The sequence below is a fragment of the Microtus oregoni genome, unplaced genomic scaffold (assembly GCF_018167655.1).
Source record: "Microtus oregoni isolate MIOR12 unplaced genomic scaffold, Mior012 000022F_ref0000154, whole genome shotgun sequence".
NCBI lineage: Eukaryota > Metazoa > Chordata > Mammalia > Rodentia > Cricetidae > Microtus > Microtus oregoni.
In genome coordinates, this window is record NW_024543081.1 from 15,905,609 (window position 1) to 15,914,638 (window position 9,030).

Sequence of the window (9,030 nt, forward strand, 5' to 3'; positions counted from 1 at the left end):
TCACGACATCCTTGACCTTGAACCCTGTCCTCTCTCCTGACTCCATCAGTGTCCTAAGGACACAGATTACTTGAAGAGCCTGTGCCTTTGTCACTGCACTCTTCAAGGCTCTCAAGACTCTCAAAACTACTGCACCATAGCCCTTTCAATGAATGATCACTTAGGTGTCCAGTGCCCAGAGAGCTCCCTGCAGCTTCCAGTCCATGGTCATTTCACCTCCATGGTTCTGCCCACAAGGAACACACCTTCCTTTACGAGAGAGACAGACAAGCATGGTGGGTGTCGGTGAGAATTGACACAGCCCATGGACACTTCTTATAGATGCAGCATTAGTTCATGTGTGGTGAAAGTATTCTAGTAGGTAGAGAGATACTTTCAAGATAGAGATACATTTAAAAAGAACTTAAAATGAATTTCTATGATGTAATAATGTATCTCAGGTGTTAGAAGTGCTCTTAACAAGAGAGACCAGTGAGGCTCACAGATGAGTAGAGGCCCAGAAAGGGACAGGAGAGATGGACAGGGTGAAGGAAGGACAGTGCAGAGGAGGAGCTGTGACCAGGTTGTCCCTGCTGAACACAAGTAACAGGCAACAGGACTGTGCCTGCAGCTGCTGACCCCAGAGATGTCTGCACTGAGCTCAGGCAGCTGAGGGGTGTCCTGTATGTGGGGAAGATAGGATGGTCCTCATGATGGGCTGTGACTCCTCAGCCACAAGAAGGGAAGGATTCATGGTGTCCACAGCACTGCAGATGGCTGTCCCTGGCACGTGCTCAGTCAACACAGACCCAGCTGTAGTGGGTGTGACATCTCAACCCAGCTATAAAGATAAACTATTGAAATGGAAATGATGGAGGAGAGGAGAGTTGGGCGGTTGTCCTGTGTACAGGGAGGGCACAGGACCCTCAAGGATTATCACCAGGGTGTCACTTTTTTTAAAAATATTTATTTATTTATTATGTATACAATATTCTGTCAGTGTGTACGCCTGCAGGCCTGAAGAGGGCACCAGACCCCATTACAGATTGTTGTGAGCCACCATGTGGTTGCTGGGAATTGAACTCCGGACCTTTGGAAGAGCAGGCAATGCTCTTTACCTCTGAGCCATCTCTCCAGCCCCCACCAGGGTGTCACTTTATGGTGATAGACTGTTCTTTACCTGATTGTCACAACGGCTCTACGAACCCATGTCTCTGATGAGTAATCAAGGACCCTGTGAGCACACGGACTGAGTGCAGTCACAGCGAGGAAACTGAAGCTGTCCTGAGGTCAAGCTCACTGGGCAGGCATGGCAAAGGCAAGTGTTTACCACATGGAAGCCGTGAACAAGGAGTGACAGGAGGAGACACAAGAATTAGCATTCGATGACATGCTCCGAGTGACCCATGGTCTCGAAGTGTAGCCCACTTCCTTACAGACTCCAGAATTCTACTCATTCAGTAAGTTAAACCACTCATTAAGTCAGAGCCTTCTAGAACAATCTTTGCAAATAGAGATACAAACAGAGACAAGCTCTGTTAACACAAACGCTGTCTGCTATTCAGCCAAGGGGACAAGCACGATGATATTTTACACCTCACCTTCTTCCCTGCGATTTCTCCATGGTGAGTCCAGTGTGAGGAAAAATGTAGATTTCAGACAAGTTTCAGAATGGACTCATAGAGTTAGATGATCTTCTGCTCCCTTCTGGGTGGAGTGTGATGGTGGCCTCATTCCATTGCTGTCCACATGACAATAAGGAAAAAAAATATAAATGGAAGGGAAGTGGCTGTGGGCACTGCTTACCACAGAATACCATCTACAGGGTGGGCAGTGAGGCCATTCTGAAGAAAGATCTCATGTGGGATTACTGTTGTGAAATCCTCGGGAAGCAGAGCCAAGTATCAGTCACCCAGTTGGTTCCAGGCAAGAGGCTTAATGTAGACAGAGCAAGTGTGTACAGTCGGGGTCTCCTCCCCACAGAGCCATGAGCTCAGCATGGGGGTCCACACCCAGGTGCTATCACCTCCATTAATATTAACTATTACGGTTGCTACACACTGGTCCCTCCCCCAGATGCCAGAACATTGCCATCATCTCTCTCAAGTGCCCATTTTATTCCCTCTCGTGGTCACAAGTCCAACTAATGAACTTTTCCTTGAATCTAAATAGGACAGGAGGCCATTCTCTTGGCTAGGATGCCCACAGCTGTCAGGACCACTTCTATCATCGGCTAATTATGTGAATTTTGCGAGTTCCTTATCACTTCCCAACTAAGTGTCATTGCTACTGCTATTTAATGTAAGAGGAACAGGAACACGACATGGAGTGCTCAGAATATGGTCAGCACACAGTAGGTGTTCCTGAAGTTACTATTGAAAGCCTCATGTGAGAAAATCAGAGTCAAAAGTCTTATAAGCGAGAAGACTCAAGAACTCATTTGGGGACAAGTCAGAAAGATGTAGACATGATCAACCCATGTCCCCAGGTTCTGTCTCAGTCACTCTCCTCCCATGTGAGGAGCTGTAACAACAGCAGGATCCTCTGACCGAGACCCCACAGTGCAGGTGCACAGTGCTGGATTGACCCTGGCTGTACCTACTGAGATCTGGAGCTCCAGCTCTGTTCAGTAGGAAGGGGAATGCAGGCTGATAGAACGTGGTGGTGACAGCCCAGGATGAGCAACTGGTCAGGAATGGAAAACCAAATGCCAGCTCCCTTCCCAAAGCCCAGAGAGTCCAGTAGCAGTGTCATAGTCAGGGTTCAAGAGATACTGTGAGTGACCCTAGATAGGAGCTTGAAGGACCCAGCGATGACAGTCCAATAGAGGCCTGAGTCTCAATAGTTTACCTGAGGCAATACAGGGTTGCAAGAAAGGCTACAAACTGAGACCACCCAGGAACCACCCAGGAACAGCCCATCTGAAGGAAATTCCAAACTTTGTAAATAGGATCACCTTCCAGCACACCTCCATCCCTTTTCACCAGCACACCCCTAGACAAATGTCAACTAGTTAGAGTCTTAAACCTTAGAAATTCCTCACCCCTACCTTCGCTACTACAAAAACCCTACCCTAACTGACATCAGGGCTCTCCAACTATTCCAATATGATGGACACACAGAAAGTCCAAGTTTGCAAACTTGTGTAAGAATAAAGGCTCTTTGCTTTTACATACAGGACTCGGTCTCTAAGTTGGTTTTGCGGGGACTCTGTGATCTGGGCATAACAGAGCTCTAGGTAGAAGGCTAGGACAGCAGATCTGGAAGGCAAGGAGGAACTGACAGGTAGTTCTTAGAACAGTGTAGTGATATGAGCTGCGGGGCTGTGTCCCCAGCACCCCAGCCGCCTGCTAGCTTATGCCCCGAAATAATTACACGGACACTGTATTCTTTTAAACACTGCTTGGCCCATTAACTCTAGCCCTTACAGGCTAATTCTCATATTCCGATTAACCCATCTCTAATAATCTGTGTAGCATCAGTCTTACCGGGAAAGATTCTAGCCTACGTCCATCCTGGGTCTGAGCTTCATGCGTCTGCCCAGGAGAGGGGAGCATTGTGTCTCTGAGCTCACTTCCTCTTCCTCCCAGCATTATGTTCTGTTTATTCCACCCACCTATGTTCTAACCAATAAAACGGGCCAAGGCAGTTTCTTTATTTTTTAACCAATGACCTTCCTCCATCAGAACAGACCTGGCAGAAACTATTGGAACCTTGTCAGCCCTGTGTCTGAAGGCATGCCCAGCTGCAATGATTTCCACTCTAAGAACCCTGTGCAGGTGGCTACATAGGGAACTAATTAAACACTGTTGTTCAGTCCACAAAAACAGTAAGAAAACCCAGGTTGGAGCAGGAAACTGCAGAGCACTGGCTGGGTCCAGGCCAGACAGCGAAAAATAATCCTGCGCTTCCCCGCTGTCTGTGTGCTGCTTGCTTCTTCGCTGGACAGTTTCTGCACAACAGCACAATCGGGCCTGGTGAGTGCAGACAGATCTTACCAGAAACCAAACAGTTTGAGGTGTCCCTATAGAATTGGAAAATATCTTTACTAATCACTAATCCACTCCAAAAACATAAGAACTCTGGAAATTAGTCATTAAAAGAACAATTAATCCAATAAAAATATATGCAACAGACCTAAACTGAAAACTCTCAATAGATGAACTTAAAATGACTGAAAGACATTCAAAAAATGTTTAAACATAACATCCTTAATCACTGGAGAAATGTAAGTTAAAACAACTTTGAGACTCCATCTTATCCCTGTAAAAATGACCAAGATCAAAAACATTGCTCACAACTTATGCTTAAGAGAAACTCCTCCACTGCTGTCAAATTCTCAGAAAATTAGGCAACAAACTATTTTAAAACTGAGCTATACCTCTTTTGGGCCTATATACAAAAGATGCTCAACCATGCTATAAGGACACGTGCTCAACCATGTTTGCAGCAGAATTACTTTATCATACACAGAATCTGAAAACAACCCAAATGTATCTCTTCTACACACATCATAAATGAGACAGCCACAAATACCATAAATATCTTTGAGTAACTCTAATCCCACAAATTGAAAAACCTGTATAACAAGTACTTTAAATCTTTGAAGAAAGAAATTTACGCCATCAGAAAATGTAAAGAACTCCTATTCTCTTGTAAAGACAGCGCCAACATAGCAAAATTGACAATCTTACTGAAAGCAACCTACAGATTTAGTGTAAATGCCCATTAAACTTATAACAAAATTTTTCAGACTTTGATAAAATAATCCTCCACCTTATGAGAAAAGACAAAAACTCAGGATAGCCTGAACAATCTTAAAATCCTGTCCAATCAAGGAACTTTTGAATGTATCACAGTCTCTGACTTTAAACTTCACTACAGAGTCATAGTACTGAAATCAATCCACCTTGGATACGAATTCCCCTGCCTACAAACAGCAGACTTTTGACAAAGAAGCAAAATTGTGAAACAGAAAAGAAGCATTTTAACTTGCTTATTTTAGAGGCTACCTTAATTTAAATCTGTCCTTTTTTTTTTTTTTTTTTTAGTTGAAGCTGTGCTATATGGCATAGGGTAGGACACAGGTTTACTTTGTCTGTTAGACTGTCTTTCTGAGCTCTGTAGGCGGATTTTTAACATCTGTTTTATTTTAACTTGTAAATCATAAAATTAGGAGAATTTTTGAATTTCTTCCTTTGTTTTATAGACTGTGTAAGGTTAAACTTGTTCTCTAAAGTTACTTTTGTTTCTGTTTGTTTTTTACCCACAGGTGGGTTAGATTAACTGGCTACTGTGTGCACATGGCACCTCAATCCTAGTGGTAACTTTGTGATTTTGGGGCCAAAAGTCATTTTTTTTAATTTTTTTACTTATTGAGCAAGCAATAAAAGTTGTAATTTTGTGTCTATTATGCTTACAGATTTTTAATAACTCTGCCATTGTTTCTGCTCCATTTTTATTTTCTTTAGTTACCAACATATATAACCAAATACTTTTTTATTCCATATAAGTTATTTACAATTTTTTTTCCAATTTAAATTTTGTCCTGCTTTCTTACATTTTTTTTTTATTCTACATCTTTATTTTTGAGTGCTTCCTACTCATGCATCCACCGATTTTTCTCACGGGTGCTGGTCACTTTTTTCATGTTTTGTGGGGGTACACAAATCAGCCTTATGTTCTCCTCCATCCATTCTCCCATTTCTCTTGGGGATTTAGCGATCAGCATTTATGATCACTCTTGTGTTGTCCCTTCTCCGGGGTCATGGAGTTCGGCGGTCAATAGCACATTGTCTTTTTCATACTTCTTGTTTTTCCTCCAGCATTTCTTGGGGGTCAGTAGTCAGCACCACATTTCTCTTTAATCTGGGGGTTTAGTGGTGCCCCACGTTGGGCGCCATTATGTTTGAGCCCATGTTGCTCCAACACAGATAACTATTTTCTCTAACTGGACTGAAACGGAGACACAAAGAATAATCAGACGCAACTTACATGGTCATCATGGAAGGGCATCTCAGGGTTCTTTCTCCTGACCATCTTCCCACGTTTATTATCCAAACAGCTTATATACCATCACATAAATTGAGTGGAAAATACATTAGGCTGTCTCCTAGGTAACCAGGTGAATGGCCTTTTGTTACGTCTGCATCTACCTGTTTGCCAAGTATGCTAGCTGTCACATAGGCCTGAATTAGCATCTCTATAAGAAAGATATCCTCCAAATTACAAAGGAAGGAGCACCAAACATCCTGACCCTTTAAGTCATCAGCTTCAGCCCACACCTCTCCTCAGGTGATCTACATTTATAACAGAAGAGAAGGAGCAGCACATCCTGGCTATTGTTAGGCAGAGACAGCTTGTCTGCAGAGCTATGTGACCCCTCGGATGGGGCCTATGGCTTTGTCACTTGGCTGCCAACACCCTAGAGAAATATGGGCCTACACCTCACCTGCATATGTGTGTCAAACTGAGGTGAGTTATCTGCACTTTGTCATTGAAATAGGGTAATTGTGGGTTACACGCCATTCTCTGCCTACAGTCCCTCTACGACCCTCCTGGAAATTGGCGCTTCTTTATAGGCTTCTTCCTGGATTCAGACTGTCCTTCAGACTCAGTGGCTGGGGTAGTGGCTGCCTCTTCTACTTTCAGGTGGTCACTTAGAGATGTGAGCCCTGGATGAACTTCTCTTCCCTGTGTTTTGCAGTCCTGGGATGTTTGTCCCTTGAATAACTTCAGATGCCCCATTTCATATGGTTGGAAGACTCCTGTCCCTACTATGTGATGTCCCTAGAGAAAGGGAGACCAGGAGAGAGGTGGACGCATGTTTTGGGCACCTAGTACCAGTGTGCAGCATGTTTGAGTTGAGCATACTCCCCATAATGTTAACTGGATGGTTGTAATAACCAGGGAGCCTGGATGCCATGGCTGCAGAGCCCTCTGAGGTCCACTAGGTGGTGCTGGTGATCACCCCTTCCTCCCAAAGCCAAAGCAAGTTTACTTCCCTTTGCATTAAGGCCACACTCCCAATGGCTGCAATTGCATCTGGAGCAAAGGTCTTTTCGGCATCCCCACCTCTGGAGTGGCAGCCACACTGCATGACATTTTTTGTCATGTCACTGGTCTGTGATCCATTTTTTTGCATTATCTTCAGGATGTCCAAGTGAGATGGTTTCTCCTTGTTTACCTGGAGGTTGATATTTTTAGTTCTCTCTTTCAGGCAAATCTGTAGACTGTCCTATTGCTCCATGTTGACTCTCCTCATGACTGTATTAATGTTCTGGTTCATTCTACGCTCTGCTCTGAGACTCCCTTCCAGGCTGTCACTCAGCTTTCTGTGGACATTTTAACGATCTGCACCTGACTGCGAATTTCTCACTCTCAGGCTAAAGCCTTGGTGATGGAGGGAAAAGAGACAGAGCGGGGGAGTGTGGAGAAAGAGAGCAGCAAAGAATAACTTTACATTTGATAATCCTATTGGTTCCCTCTGTGTGTGTGTGTGTGTGTGTGTGTGTGAGTGTGTGTGTGTGTGTGTGTGTGTGTGTGTAAGTGCCTGGTTGTCTGTGTGTGTGTGTGTGTGTGTGTGTGTGTGTGTGTGTGTGTGTGTTAGTGGTGCCTGGTCGTCTGTGTGTACTCCACTTGTGTGCCGTGCCTACAGAGGTCATAACAGGCTGTCAGCTCCTCTGGACCTGGAATCACAGGAGGCTGTGAGCTACTTGATGTGGGTGCTGAGACTGAACTACCCAGACTCCAAATAACTTCAAGGTAGAAAGTATGGTCACAAGAGTTTAATGTCTGATGGTAAATCTTGGCTTGGGCTTGGAAAGTCTCTGAATCCTGAGATTTAAGCCATTACCTCTCCCAGTAGCTCAGTATCCTCAACAGAAAGTCACAGCGCTCCCTCCATATTAACACAATCACTGCTGTCTGTTATAAACCAGGAAAGTTCTGGATAATAAGAAATGATGCTTAAACTCCAGTCCGATGTGGAAGTAAGCGTGTTGGCAGCAGTAGTGTGGATCTCTCAAGAGTGAGGATGGCCACCAAGCTCCAAGGACACACGAGTGGAATGGAACCTGTCCTGACACAAGGGTCAATGGCCAACGACGTCCAGCCTTGTTTAAATCCCATGCAGCATGGAACAAAGCTGACTTGTTCCACAGTCGTCACTACCTGTTGTTGACTCAAACTTCCTGTCTGCAGTGGGCTTTGGCTCCTCTATGCAAGGGGTCATGTGATCCAATGTGTGGCAGAAGTATCAATATTGGCAGGGGGCCGCTATGCACTGTGCCTGCCACCATCAGTAGCTCTGTCCTCATCAAATATCTGGGACACGGAGGGACATTCTGCTGAAGTGCAATAGGGGATGGGAAGGTTGGTGCAGGAGAATTGTCTGTATTCTGTCAATCATGTTTTAAATAAACGCTGATTGGCCAGGTAGAAAGTATAGGTGGGAAAACCAGGCAGGAAGTAGAAATGGTACAATGAGAACAAGAGAATTCTGGGAAGGAGGAAGTTGATTCCTCCCACTCCTGCCCAGATCACCGAAGCAGCAGGATGTGATCTGCCCCACTGAAAAAGGTACTGAGCCACATATCTAACACAGATCAGAAAAATGAGTTAATCAACATGTGAGAGTTAGCCAGTGAGAAGCTAGAGCTAATGGGCCAATCAGCTTATAATTTATGGAGACCGATGTGTGATTTTCTTTGGGGCTAAACAGTTGTGGGGTACCAGGCGGGACCAAAACCACAACAAACAGCAGCCTGGCCCTCGTGTTACACACGGGGGGAGGCTTGCCAGAGCAGGAAGGGGTGGGGGTGATCTGTGCAGGGGTCCTCAGTTTGTGCTGGTATGTCTCACCGCTGTGGGGAGCCCACCAGAGATGGGGTTGGCCAGAGCAGAATTGGGAGTGTTAAGCTGAGGTCACTCTGTTGACTAGTATGGTGGGCAGGGCTGTGGGTGGCACCCTCCAAGTGTCCATTCCAGTGTGTAGATTGGATCAGGGCTGCCCAGGCAAGACTTTCGCTTTCCATTTCCCAGCAGGGTCCT